General features: G+C 44.5%; 2 protein-coding genes across 2 annotated transcripts in view; one reads left to right on the plus strand and one right to left on the minus strand.

The window, feature by feature from the left end:
• LOC309550268 (uncharacterized protein) overlaps positions 1-14,171 on the plus strand; it is a gene marked incomplete at both ends in the record, with an annotated part of 461,917 nt that overhangs the window by 365,381 nt on the left and 82,365 nt on the right. The window lies entirely within an intron of this gene.
• The window catches only part of LOC309549900 (uncharacterized protein), a gene marked incomplete at its 5' end in the record, with an annotated part of 101,551 nt that overhangs the window by 26,525 nt on the left and 60,855 nt on the right, over positions 1-14,171 (minus strand).

The raw sequence follows: 14,171 nt of genomic DNA on the forward strand, positions 1-14,171 counted from the left end.
GTGGATGGATGGTCACACTGCTGAATGTACTGCTAGGATGTCAGCAATAGGTACACCGCCCCTGAATCCAGGGACAGAATCGGGGACACACATGGTCCGGGGACAGTGTCCTCATTCCGGGGACTCTCCCCGGAAACTGGGGACGTCTGGTCACCCTACCATATTGGGATTTTTGTACTTAGCGTAGTTACGGTGATTGTAGGCGTGTTTGTTCCTCGCAGCAAAACAGAGTTCTCTCGGTGATGTTTTGGTTATTTGCTCTATCAGGTAACTTTTCAGGCCTTCACGGTGTTCTCCCTTCATCTTCCTCCGAACAGTATCAGTATTTTTTGCTAGAAAACTACTTAGAACCTCCAAACATCTCCCTTGGATGGCCACACTGCCGGAAGTGCGGAGACTCTGGACCGGAGGTGGAGTTTCCGCCATTAGTGACTCTGAGCGGCCATGGCATCAACAAAATGGTTTCTGAAGTTGAAGTATTTCTGTTTTTTTTTTAGATATGGCTGCCGGAGCACTTCTGATCACATGTAAAACGACAGCTGTAATTCTTCCGGTCACTCGCGAAATGGCGGAAACTCCACTTCCGGTGCGGATTTTCTTTACTTTCGGCGGTGTGAATATTTAAGGCAGTTGGATTCTCGAGTGTGGCAGGGGCGTTTACTATGAGGATTGTCTAAGTATATACTCATAGTCAATGTCACTCGGTCACACGACATTGGTCAGAAATATTTGTGCAGACTGAGCTGTGATGTGTTTTGAGGGTCTCAAATACGAGCTTGAATGTGTTTTCATTTTCATTTTGAAAGAATAATGAGGGAGGCAGCAGATATGGAATGATGAGGGGGGATAGTCTTGCAGAAGCACTTCTGATAGATTGTGATGTGAAAGTTTTCCTAATAGAATACAAGCGTAATAATGAGGGTATGAGTTTGTGGACTCTGAGTTAGGAAAGGGAATTTTGGAGCAATATTGTGCTTAAGAAATCGGGAAGATGTAAAGGCAGTATTTATTTATTTATATAAATAAAAAAAAGTTTGTATAGCTATTCATCCAGTGAAACTGTTGGTACATTTGCTCAGCAATATCAATTGTTTTCCTGCAAATTCAAGATTGATTGTTATTCTTTAAGTAAAAATAAATTTTTGGGAAATACTGCACTAAGGCCACTGGATGGAGCTGAGGATCATAGGAAATGTTAGCCTGCTAATGACCGGTTCCATTGCCAGCCCCAATCCTTGTGACATCATCACGTTGATGCAGTCATTTACATCCTGAAAGGTCCCAACCCTTGAACAGCCAATAGTAAGTGTCCATGTCACCCATAGATGTGGCTAACTACAAAAGGACCCTCATGCAGTTCAGAAGATAGAAGGACCCATCCTCAGATTTGGGGCTTTTTGTGTAGTTTTTAAAAAGAAAAATCTGCTGCAGCAATAAGATAGATGAGTGGGAGGTATTCTCTTCTGTTACATAACATAGATTTTCCCAGTATTATGAGACACGTAAACCTTTTCCTGTGTGTTGTCTTATGCCTCTGTAAATTTCTCTTACATTATCTCATTTTCTTCCTTATATAAAATGTGATAAGTTGGCATAAATTGATACCTACTGAAAATAATTTATTAAAAACAAATCTTTCGAGAAAAAAAAAAAAAAGAACCCCCAAACATTATACAATTTTTTTTTATTTTAGCAGAGACCCAAGAGAAAAAAATGGCGGTCATTGCAATTTGTTATGTCACACGGTAGTTGCGAAGCGGTTTTGCAAACGCAATTTTTAGGGGGAAAATAAACTTTAACTATTCCCCCAAATGGACGTACCCATATGTCTTGGGGGTTCAGTGGTAATAGCGGAGTGGTGGGCATCATACAGGCATCATCCCGGTATCATTTTGTTCAGCCGGCGATTCTGTACAAGGCAGAAGTGATCTGAGTGGATAATTAGCCACTCGATCACTTCTGCGGGTGATGGAAGGAGGTTCCACCCCCTTCCCATCGCCTCTCCTGCGCTCTCCGGTCCCTTCGCGGAGGTCGGGAGCGATGTGGCCGGTGGTGATGGCTGCCCTGTACACAGAGATAGGAACTGACATCATTCTCCTCGCTCTGTAACCCTGGAGACCAGGAGCGGCGAGTATTCCCCACTTCCGGTTCTGCCCCTTTGTTTACCTGGCCACCAATCTTGGTCTGATTGGCTGTAGGGGGGACCAGAGGAGAGATTTGGAGCTCTAATAGACCCCCGATCTCCCCATAAAGAGGACCTGTCATGCCCTAATCCTATTACAAGGGATGTTTACATTCCTTTTATTAGAAATAAAAGTGACCAAAAAAATGTAAAGAAAAAGTGTAAAAAAAAAAAAAGGAAATAAATAAATTTTTTAAAATAAAATAAACAATTAAAAAATAAAAATTTAAAGCGCCCCCGTCCCCGCAAGTGTGCGCAATTTTAAAGTGTGACATGTTGGGTATCTATTTCCTCAGCGTAACATCATCTTTTACATTGTATTAAAAAATTGGATTAAATTTAGTGTTTCTTTTTTTTTTTTAATTGATGAAACAGTTTTTTTTTCCAAAAAAAAAAAGCATTTGAAAAATGGCTGCGCAAATATCGTGTCACAAAAAAATCCACCATTTTATTCCCTAGGGTCTCTGTTGCAAAAACAATATATAATGTTTGGAGGTTCTGAGTAATTTTCTAGCAAGAAATGATGATTTTTACATGTAGGAGAGGAGTGCCAGAATAGACCAGGTATGGAAGTGGTAAAAATTGTGCATGCACGTGGAATTGCGACAAACTACGGTACTTAAAAATATCCACAGGCGACACTTACAAAGCCTTTACAGGTTACCTGTTTAGAGTTAGAGGTGTTCTAGTGCTAGAATTATTGCTTTTGCTCGAACGATTGTGGAGATACCTCACATGCGTGGTGCGATTACCGTTTACATATGCATGCGTGACTTACGTATGCGTTCGCTTCTGCGCACAAGAACAGCGCAGGGATGGGGTCTCTTCAAATGTTTTTTTTTCTATTTTACTTTTTATTTTTACACTGTCCCTTTTATTTTTGATCACTTTTATTCCTTTTACAAATAATGTAAACCTCCCTTGTAATAGAAATAAGGATGAAAGGTCCTCTTTATGGAGACATCTAGGGTCAAAAAGACCCCAAATATCTTCTTTAACTTTAAAAGCAAAAAAAAAAAATGATTTACTTCCAGCCTGGACCAGAAGTGACCTCATGACGTCGCTCCAGTCCTCCAAGGCCATAGAGGCGATGAAAGAGTATCCACTCTTTGATCGTCTATGAGAGCAGCCAGCCGCACCATCGGATCGTTTTCCAGACAAAAACGGTAAGGCTAAAAAACACCGGCAAGCGGCAGGAGTGGGAGGAACATCCCTTCCCGCTGCTTCGGAAAGCTCATGAACAGCTCGGAATGGTTACATGAGAAAGCCAGCCGCCAGCTGGAAAAACCAATAGAATGATAGCTTCAGCCATAACCCTGGCAAACCACAACGTATACAATGAGGACACCAACAATGGGTCCACTGACACAAACAATGGGGCACAATTCCTCCCACTAACACCAATGATGGGGCACTATTCCTTCCAATGAAACCAAAGATGAGGCATTGTTTTTTCCCACTGACGGGACCCCTTCTGCTCCCAATGGCCATAGTCCCCCCCCCCCCACCACAAATGGGTATGTAGCAGGATTCCCAGCCATTTTGCTGGATGTGGGTCCCCCTGGGTTACCGCTAGCAACAACAACACATTTAAGCATGTTATCCAAGTGTTAGCACTGAGACAAGAAACTTTCCAGTATCTTTGGGTTTTTATATTTATTTTGAACTTGGATGGGAGAAGGGATGAATGGGATACTCCTCTGGCTCAACTATGCACAATGTGAGTGGGACAACTGAAAAATGCCTATTGGCGCTGACTTGACGCTGTCTGAATGCCGGTTGACGGTGGGTAACGCTGACTTGCTGTCTGTTAACGCTGAACTGACTTCTGAGACTTTCTTGTGGCACAAAGTCCTAGTTAAAGCTTTCATTAGCACTCTTTGCTGAGGTAGCTACTTGTAGGTTTGCTGCATTGCTTAACACTTCAGGGCCCACACCGGCACCCTCCTTCACACACTGATCTTCAGGGCTTAGACTCTGGCACCCCCCCCCCCTTTCTAAACCTTTCCTACTGGTTAGCTGGCTCCCGGATCCCTCTGACCTTCTGGAGTGGTCCCCTATCCTAGGCAGGCAGACCCCTGGGCAGTTTCCAGTAGTCACGACACTGCTTTCCTGGAAACTTCTGCCCCAGCAGCTCCACTCGGTCCACAGCACACTGGATCCCTCTCTGCAGCTCAGCTCAACCTTCTGTCCTTTAGGCCGACCGCCAAGGACGCTTTCCTCACGCTGACAGCAGGAGAGACAGCCATCACCCTCCTCCTGGGACTCTTCTTCCCACCAAAGACCCCTGTCATGTGCTCCCCTCAGAGTTATATCTTATCCCAGGATGCATTGCGGCCAGTTACACCCACTGGGACTGATATGAGCCCTGGTGTGCTATTGGTTAGGTTTCCTCCACTGTCCAACAAGAGCCCTCATTGGACACAGTGGGGAGACTCCCCAAGCTCAACAGACACACCTGGAAACACATGACAGCCTAGCTGAATGATCAGACCCCTCTGATAAGCAGGCAGGGCCTCCCTTATAAATTTCCTAGCACCTACCTAGGAGGGTGCTACAGGTACATTGAACTTATATCAAACTATTAGGAAAAATCTAAACCCAACATCTCATAAGTGTATATATATACAGTATATATATATATATATATATATATATATATATATATATATATATATATATATATATATATATATATATATATATATATAGCACCCTCGTAGTTAGCTGCTAGGTAAAGGCATCTATTTGCTCTCCTGCTGTTATATGTGTCCAGGTGTGATTCACTGGGTGTGAGGGAGTGTCCCCGCTGTATCCAATAGGGGAGCCTGTTGGACAGTGGAAGAAACACAACCAGTGACACACAGGCTTTTGTGGCTATCACAGTGGGAAGGCACTACAGCGGTGCATCCTGCGTTGGTCATAAAAGCCAAGGGCACATGTGACAGGATGTCTTTGGGCAGGAAGCCAGGTCCCAGGAGGAGGGTAAAGGCTGTCTCTCCTCCTGTCAGAGTGGAAAGCGGTCGCAGGCCTAGTGGACCAGAAGTGTGAGGCTGACCTGTGAGGTCCTGTGGAAGCTGACAGTGGAGCAGTGGCAGAGATTCCTGTGAAAAACAGTGTTCACGAGTAACAGGGAGCTTGCCGGGGGTCTGCCCAGGAAGGGGACCACTCCAGGGAAAGTCAGTGGACAAGAGCCAGCATACACAGCGAGTAAGAAAGGGGGTGCCAAGTTAGACCCTGAAGAGAAACAGAGAAACCTAACATATAGTTCACCTTTGACATCTTCACCTCAGTGGCAAAGTGAAGCAGCGGCCTTGCCGCACACATTACACATAGTTGTCCTCAGGTTTGTGCATAGTTACTAGTTGTAGTATCCCACTCATCCCTTCTCCCATCCCAGTTCTAAAAAAATACAAAAAGCCAAATCCCCTGGACTGTTCATTGACTGAGCCAAGTACAGAGTGATAACATTTTACAAACTGTTGCTATGGGTAACCCAGGGGAATCCATTCTCAGCAGCTCCCAAGGGGGCAGTGCTACATCTATATACACACACATCTATTTACAGTTACTAATGGAGATTACACATAAACTCCTCATGAGGCAACAGCAGAAACACACAGGAAGCTCAGGAAGCTCGGGTTGTCACCTTTTCTTCAAGCCAAACCCGAACACTTTAGCCGCGCTCGGCAAAATTTTATTTTTAAGGGGGAATACTGTGGACTCTGATGTAAAGAGAAACTCTAATGTAAGGGGGTTTCTGCTCACCAAACCTCCCACTTACATCAGAGTTCCCATCATTCCCCCCTTAATTAGGGTTCCCAAAGCCCCCTTACATCAGAGTCCACAGGGCACCTCTTAAATCTTACCTTAGTGTACTCACTCACTTGGAGGCACAAGAGAGAAGGGAGAGAGGGCAGGGACTTCAGTCACAGACATTGGATGGTGAGCTCACTCTACCGAGGATGGAGGCTCAGGCATCGAAGCCACAATGTATCTGCCGGTTGCTGAGCTTCAAACTTCCAGCCTACACATCCCTTTCCTGAGGCACAGAACGCCAGGGATTGGAGTGTGGGTGGGCAGACAGAGGGGTAGGGTGGGAGGAGGAGGAATAGACCAAGCCCTTTCTTCTCTCCTGTCCATGTATGGGGGTAGGGCCGGTGTGCACATCTATGCACTCAGGGGTTGTGGTCGTTGGGTAATTGGTGAGCCACAGTCCATTCTGAATATTGTGTCCGAGTTTCAGGTGGCCTTAAACCCAAACACATGATTCAAAACCCAAACTGTCCAGGTGAATCCTGGATGGGTGGCAACCCTACAGAAAGCACCACCTAAGTGTATGTAGCACTGCCCCCTTGAGGGCTGCTGGTTGGTGGGTGTTCCTTAGCACTCCTATGACCCTGTGAACCGTCCAGCCCACCTAATACTTTAGGTTCCAACATTTTAATAATAATCTTCAAAGACACACTGACACCATTAGAATACTGTTTGGTTATTTTACTTAAAAGGTAAATCATTATAGCTTATTGATAGCAAATATGTCTTAGCAATAACAAAGTGTAGCAGTATCAGTCAGCTGAACCCCACTTAACACAAGGAGGCTCAATGGAGTGACACCATTAATGTGAATACACAGCAAAAGAAAGAATAATAGATCACATGGATATTGCAACCTTACTATGCATCCACTTTAACTGTCAATGTTATGGCAACATACAGTATCTCACAAAAGTAAGTACACCCTCACATTTTTGTAAATATTTTATTCTAACTTTTCATGTGACAACACTGAAGAAATTACACTTTGCTACAATGTAAAGTAGTGAGTGTACAGCTTGTATAACAGTGTAAATTTGCTGTCCCCTCAAAATAACTCAACACACAGCCATTAATGTCTAAACCGCTGGCAACAAAAGTGAGTACACCCCTAAGTGACAATGTCCAAAATGGGCCCAATTAGCCATTTTCCTTCCCCCGTGTCATGTGACTGGTTAGTGTTACAAGGTCTCAGGTGTGAATGGGGAGCAGCTGTGGTAAATTTGGTGTTATCGCTCTAACTCTCTCATACTGTTCACTGGAAGTTCAACATTGCACCTCATGGCAAAAAACTCTCTGAGGATCTGAAAAAAGAATTATTGCTCTACATAAAGATGGCCTAGGCTATAGGAAGATTGCCAAGACCCTGAAACTGAGCTGCAGCACGGTGGCCAAGACTATACAGCGGTTTAACAGGACAGGTTCCACTCAGAACAGGCCTTGCCATGGTCAACCAAAGAGGTTGAGTGCACATGCTCAGCGTCATATCCAGAGGTTGTCTTTGGGAAATAGAAGTATGAGTGCTGCCAGCATTGCTGCAGAGGTTGAAGGGTGGGGGGTCAGCCTGTCAGTGCTCAGACCATACGCCGCACACTGCATTAAATTAGTCTGCATGGCTGTCATCCCAGAAGGAAGCCACTTCTAAAGATGATGCACAAGAAAGCCCGCAAACAGTTTGCTGAAGACAAGCAGACTAAGGACATGGATTACTGGAGCCATGACCTGTGGCCTGATGAGACCAAGATAAACTTATTTGGTTCAAATGATGCCAAGCATGTGTGACGACAGCCAGGTGAGGAGTACAAAGACAAGTGTGTCTTGCCTACAGTCAAGCATGGTGGTGGGAGTGTCATGGTCCGGGGCTGCAATGGGGAGCTACAGTGCATTGAGGGAACCATGAATGCCAACATGGACTGTGACATACTGAAGCAGAGCATGATCCTCTCCCTTCGAAGACTGGGCTGCAGGGCAGTATTCCAACATGATAACGACCCCAAACACACCTCCAAGATGATCACTGCCTTGCTAAAGAAGCTGAGGGTAAAGGTGATGGACTGGCCAAGCATGTCTCCAGACCTAAACCCTATTGAGCATCTGTGGGGCATCCTCAAACGGAAGGTGGAGGAACGCAAGGTCTCTAACATCCACCAGCTCTGTGATGTCATCATGGAGGAGTGGAAGAGGACTCCAGTGATAACCTGTGAAGCTCTGGTGAACTCCATGCCCAAAAGGGTTAAGGCAGTGCTGGAAAATAATGGTGGCCACACAAAATATTGACACTTTGGGCTCAATTTGGACATTGTCACTTAGGGGTGTACTCACTTTTGTTGCCAGCGGTTTGGACATTAATGGCTGTGTGTTGAGTTATTTTGAGGGGACAGCAAATTTACACTGTTATACAAGCTGTACACTCAATACTTTACATTGTACCAAAGTGTAATTTCTTCAGTGTTGTCACATAAAAAGATAGAAAAAAATATTTGCAAAACTGTGAGGGGCGTACTTAATTTTGTGAGATACTGTATATTAGTGGATGACTTTAGCTGAAAACATCTGATGTAAAGTCTAGTAATATCTAATCCTCGCTAATAATGACTCAATTATTATAATAACCGGTCCCCTTTAAGACAGCCTGTGCTAAGGTCCCTTTCCTAGCAAGGCCTTGCTAAGTCTTCACCGGCAGTTGAAGCTCTTATCACTCTTCAGAGTGATATTTGTAATCCCAGGATAATAGTGTATGTATGATCCTATCTGCAGTCAGTGTGTCATAGATGAAGATTTATACTTGTGATTAAGAGGTCACCAGGCACTCCTCCGTCTTTCAGTGTCCACCTGTGGTTCTTCTGCAACCCAGGCGATGTCCTCTCCCACGTTCCTGCGTCACTGGGGATGATCGGCGCTCGGCTGTCCCGGTCAGTAAGTTCAGCTTCACCCTGTATCTACTCCATTGGATCTATCACCGCTGTGTGATTACCAGCATCCGCACCACTGAGGATGGGTTCCTCTCTCTCTCTCTAGGCCGCACGCCCTGGGCCTCCGTCACCAACAGTGTCCCGTTACACCTCGCAGGCTGACCTCTCCTCACTGAGTCCTGGAAGCAAGCGAGCGCGTGCTCACTGTCTAGCACATAGGTTTGTTGACTCTTCCATGATCCTCCACTCGCCCAATGCTCCTTGGGAGTATAGTTTCCTCGGCAACCCAAACAGTCTGCATTCAGTTTAAAACTACATCTCCCACAATCCAGTTTGCATACTTCCTGTGAAAGCTCCTCTTCTGCAAGCAGCCTTAAAGGGACACTTTAACAACCTCAACATAACGGCAAACCTGAGTATGTATACACATATTATAGATATATATATATATATATATATATGGTAGTCCGATCCCAGCTAAGTGTAGTATCCTGGTTAAAGGGTTTTAATAGCAAAGAATTAAAGCACTCACAAGAGGTAAAATATACAAGTGCTCATCTGGTGTCAGAGACTGTGGATCTTCCTAGAACTGTCCTGCAGAACCGCTGTCATCTGTTTCGGCTGCTGGGCAGAGAGATGGCTGGCTGGGGAGCCTGGAGGAGCCCCAGGAAGCCATGCTAACCAGCAGGAAAGGCACAGCAGAAGTGACGTCACCGGAAGGATAGAAGGTACCACATGAGAAGATAAGCAAGACTACACAGTCAGAGTATTTGGCTCCTTCTACAGGCCTTTCCTCTTAGTCTACACAGAGCCAGTCACAGTAGCCATAGGTGGTCCTGTGCATTCCTTTATTGTACCCCCATAACCAAAGACCAGTGACATTTTCTGAATTACCCTCTACCCTGGACATTGGTATTTTTAGATATTTATTGCTGGCTGGACTATATATAATCTCTGTGCGCCAGTATCTCCTTCCTCCATTAGCAGAAACACAGGATCTCCATCTTCCCTACTAACAGAACAGCGATCTGCCTTGTTTACATTGGCAGACAACTGTTCCGGCTCTCTAGGCAACGATTGCCAGGTACCGACGGACACCGTGTCCACCAAACCCACTGATTGGCTCCTGCTGTATCCAGCGGGAGCTGGGCTGCGGCAGAGGGTACGCCCGCCCCAGACTCGGAAAAGCAGATGTGATTCTGTGCAGAACAGCCGCCCTACCGCAATACATGTATGGGGGTTGTCAAAGCAGAACGTCTCCCTGATAAAGAGGCTATGACCTGGTATATTACATGCGGAACTCCTGGGCCCACCTGAGGACATTTAGGGCCTTAAGATTGAAGACTTGGTGGTTGTCTCATTTTAGTTTGGGAACTGTGATAAGATTAGAACTCCTCAAATTGTTCTGGCCCCAGACCTGGAAAGCAGATATGACGTACAGGTAAGTGATTCTGTGCGGAACGGCCGCCCTGCCTCAATACAAGTATGTGGGGTGGTCAAAAAAAAAGTCTCCCTGATAAAGAGAGAGGCTATGATCTGGTGGGTTACATGCGGAACTCCTGGGCCCAGTTGAGGACATTTAGGACCTTAAGATTGAAGATGTGGTGGGTGTCTCCTTTTGGTTTGGGAACTGTGGACAGAGTAGAACTCCTGGAACTCTTCTGGCCTTAGCTCAGTGAGATAGAGTTTGGAAGACTAATGTCATAGACAGGTTGCCAAAAAGTTTAGGGCTTTAGAAAGGGCCTCCAATGGCTGTCAATGTGGTGCCTTCTCCACTCTCCATCTCACTAATAAAACCCCAATGGATGACTCTCTATGAACTGATCACATTCCAATCACCGATCATCTAATCATTGGTAAAAAAGAAGACTCGGCACAGAATATTGTACGAAGAGTTTTTATTGTACAAGATCAGAATAAGCGATTACCACACAGTAATGATATGAATAAAATAAAGCTTAAATCTTTTATAATGGAATTAACAAATGTGTCAAATGTATTAATAATCATACATTGGTTGGACCAATAAAAAGCCGGCTACTTCTATAAATCAAAAAGGAGCAACAACATGAAGAAACCAATAAAAAAGGTTCACCAATGGAAGATAAAGGGTTAACATAAGGGCTCCCAGCTGCCTGCCAACCCCACAGCGGGTCAGTGTAAGATTCTGGTACCTTCGGTACCCTTATTGCCCATTTTCCTTTTCATATTGCGTCCCACCTTTTCAGTTAGGTGGAACGCATATACCTTTAAGGCGCATGACATCATCCCTGAGCGCCGCTCTGAGCGGCTATTTCAATCACCGGCTTTCTCTCACAGGTTGATCGTTCAAACCGCATGCTTAACAGCCTTGTCTTATGCTGCCGGAGCCTCCAGCTAATTCCCTTACCTGGAACAGACCGGAACCTCGCTATTGATCCCGTATCTCGCTACCGGATCACTCTCTTACTACTGGACCCTTCTGCTTACTAACCCTGCTAGTGATAAGTACCCCACAGGGGATTCCTTCATAACAAACTTACACTTACACTTACACTAACTTGCTAGCTCTTGAGTCTACTACCATCTATATCCTTGCACTAGGTTAGTCTCTCCTGTATATATCATCTGCTGTCCCCTACCACCTGTTACCATACATGATTACTAACCTATCTGCACTCTACCTATCACCATCTACTACTCTCCTGAACATTACTATCAAGAGCTTATCATTGCTATCACTGCTCACGCCTGTCTCTTCAGCACATCACCTCTATACTATCGTATACATCCTATCACTCCAGGAACATCTCATTGAGTGTATGTATATTTGCATGCTGGAGCAGGCCGGGCCACAATGATGAGTCTGGAGAGTTGGATCTGGTAATTCAACACATCTCTACACGACTACTGAGTGGAGATTCTGCAGCTGCAAATCCAGCTCACTAGAACAAAAACGCAGGAGCGTTACAGATTGAACGAACCCAAAAAATGGATTCAGCAGAATTACCCACTCAAGTGATACAATTAACAACAAAAGTAGATGCATTAATACTTGCTCTTACTGAAGTAAAAAATGAAAATCAGACTCTGAGACAGCAGATAGCCCGTCTTTCACAGCTTACTGCTGCTCAGCCCCGTGAACCTAAAATAAACCCTCCTCTAGTGTTTACAGGTGATCGGAAAAAATTTTGTGAATTCAAAAACGCATGTCAATTGCTTTTCTTGCTAAAACCTCGTACTTACCCTACTGATCAAATTAAAGTCTGTACCACTATTTCATATTTGTCGGGTGATCCACGGGCCTGGGCAGACTCTCTCTGTGAGAAAGATGATCCTCTTCTCAACTCCTATCCTTTATTCCTAGCAGAACTCGCTAGCTTATATGAAGACCCCAATAGGCAGAGTACTGCTGATAGCCAATTGAGGGCTTTAAAACAAGGAAGGAGACCTGTTGAAGACTTTGTAGCAGAGTTCAAAAGATGGACCCTTGATTCAGGGTGGAATGATACATCTCTGCGAACTCAGTTCAGACTCGGGTTGTCAGAAGCCGTTAAAGACGAGCTCGCCCAAGCGTATTTACCTGGCACCTTGGATGCCTTAATACAACTCAGTATCAACATTGACAGGCGACTGCGAGAAAGAAAGGCTGAGAAGATGGGAATACCATTGTCCAGTCCTTCTCGGATTTCGCCCGTTGACCCTACTCCTATGGAGGTAGGAACCATACGCCCACCTTTATCGTTTACCGAACGAGCCAGGAGAAGATCTGAAAATCTCTGCATGTACTGCGCCTCCCGGATCATTTGATAAGCGTCTGTCCCCTTGTCCGCAAAAAAAAGACGGTGAGTGTTCACATGTCTTGCTAGGGGGATTAACGACTTCCTTTTATAATCCCTATCTTTTTATTCATTTGACATTACAGTGGGACCAAACTAGGATCACCACCAAGGCTATGATCGACACAGGATCTTGTGGGAACTATATCGATACTCGTTTTGTTACCTTAAATAAAATACCTATTATTTCAAAACTCAAACCTGTCTCTGTTAGTTTCATTAACGGTATTCTGTTATCTTCTGGTCCAATCACCAATCAGACACAAGCACTCCTTGTCACTGCTAACGAGTCTCATATGGAGACGACCACTTTTGATGTACTACCTTCACCACATTTTCCCATTATTTTGGGACTTCCTTGGTTACACATACATCAACCAACCATTGATTGGAAAACACGGATTCTAACCTTCCCTTCTCACTATTGCGAGATCACGTGTAACCTCCCATCATATGGAAAGATCCTGTCTGTGGTGTCAGATGAGATTACACCACTATGCTACCAGGATCTGTCTGAAGTTTTCCTTGAGAAAAATGCTCAAGTGTTGCCTCCCCATAGGGATTATGATTGTTCTATCGATCTACTCCCTAATAGCAAATTGCCTTTCGGTCATGTTTATCCTCTTTCACAGGATGAACTTTCTCATCTCAAGGAATACTTGGATGAGAATTTGGCGAAAGGGTTCATCAGACCCTCTACTTCTTCCACAGCTGCAGGACTTTTCTTTGTCCGCAATAAGGATTCAAGTCTTAGGCCTATTATTGACTATAGGCAATTAAATACCATTACGATAAAGGATCGCTATCCTTTACCGCTCATCCCTGAACTCATTGAACAAGTGCGTGGGGCTACCTACCTTTCTAAATTGGACCTAAAAGGGGCATACAACCTAATCCGAATCCGTGACGGAGATGAGTGGAAGACAGCATTCAGAACCAGATACGGATTATTCGAATATCTTGTGATGCCTTTCGGGTTGTGTAATGCTCCCGCAGCTTTTCAACGATTCATAAATGACATCTTCAGAGACTTACTTGATGTTTGTGTTGTGGTATATCTGGACGATATACTTATCTATTCTCGATCTTTGTCTGAACATATAAAACATGTAAGACTTGTTTTGTCCAGATTACTCGCACACAATTTATACGTGAAATTAAAAAAATGCCTATTTCATAAAGAAGAAGTACTATTCCTAGGATACATCATATCAAAAACCGGAATCAAGATGGATATGAGCAAGATATCGTGTATTCTGGATTGGCCTATACCAACAACTCGTAAAGCATTACAACGATTCCTCGGATTTTCAAACTTCTATAGGAAGTTCATCAAGAACTTCTCTGCTATTGTGAGACCTCTCACACAACTTACAAGTATCAAGAAACCATTCAAATGGTCAGAAGAAGCAAATGGAGCTTTCCGCTTGTTAAAATCAAGCT

The sequence above is a fragment of the Pelophylax lessonae genome, assembly GCF_965119305.1.
Source record: "Pelophylax lessonae genome assembly, chromosome: 3".
Lineage (NCBI taxonomy): Eukaryota > Metazoa > Chordata > Amphibia > Anura > Ranidae > Pelophylax > Pelophylax lessonae.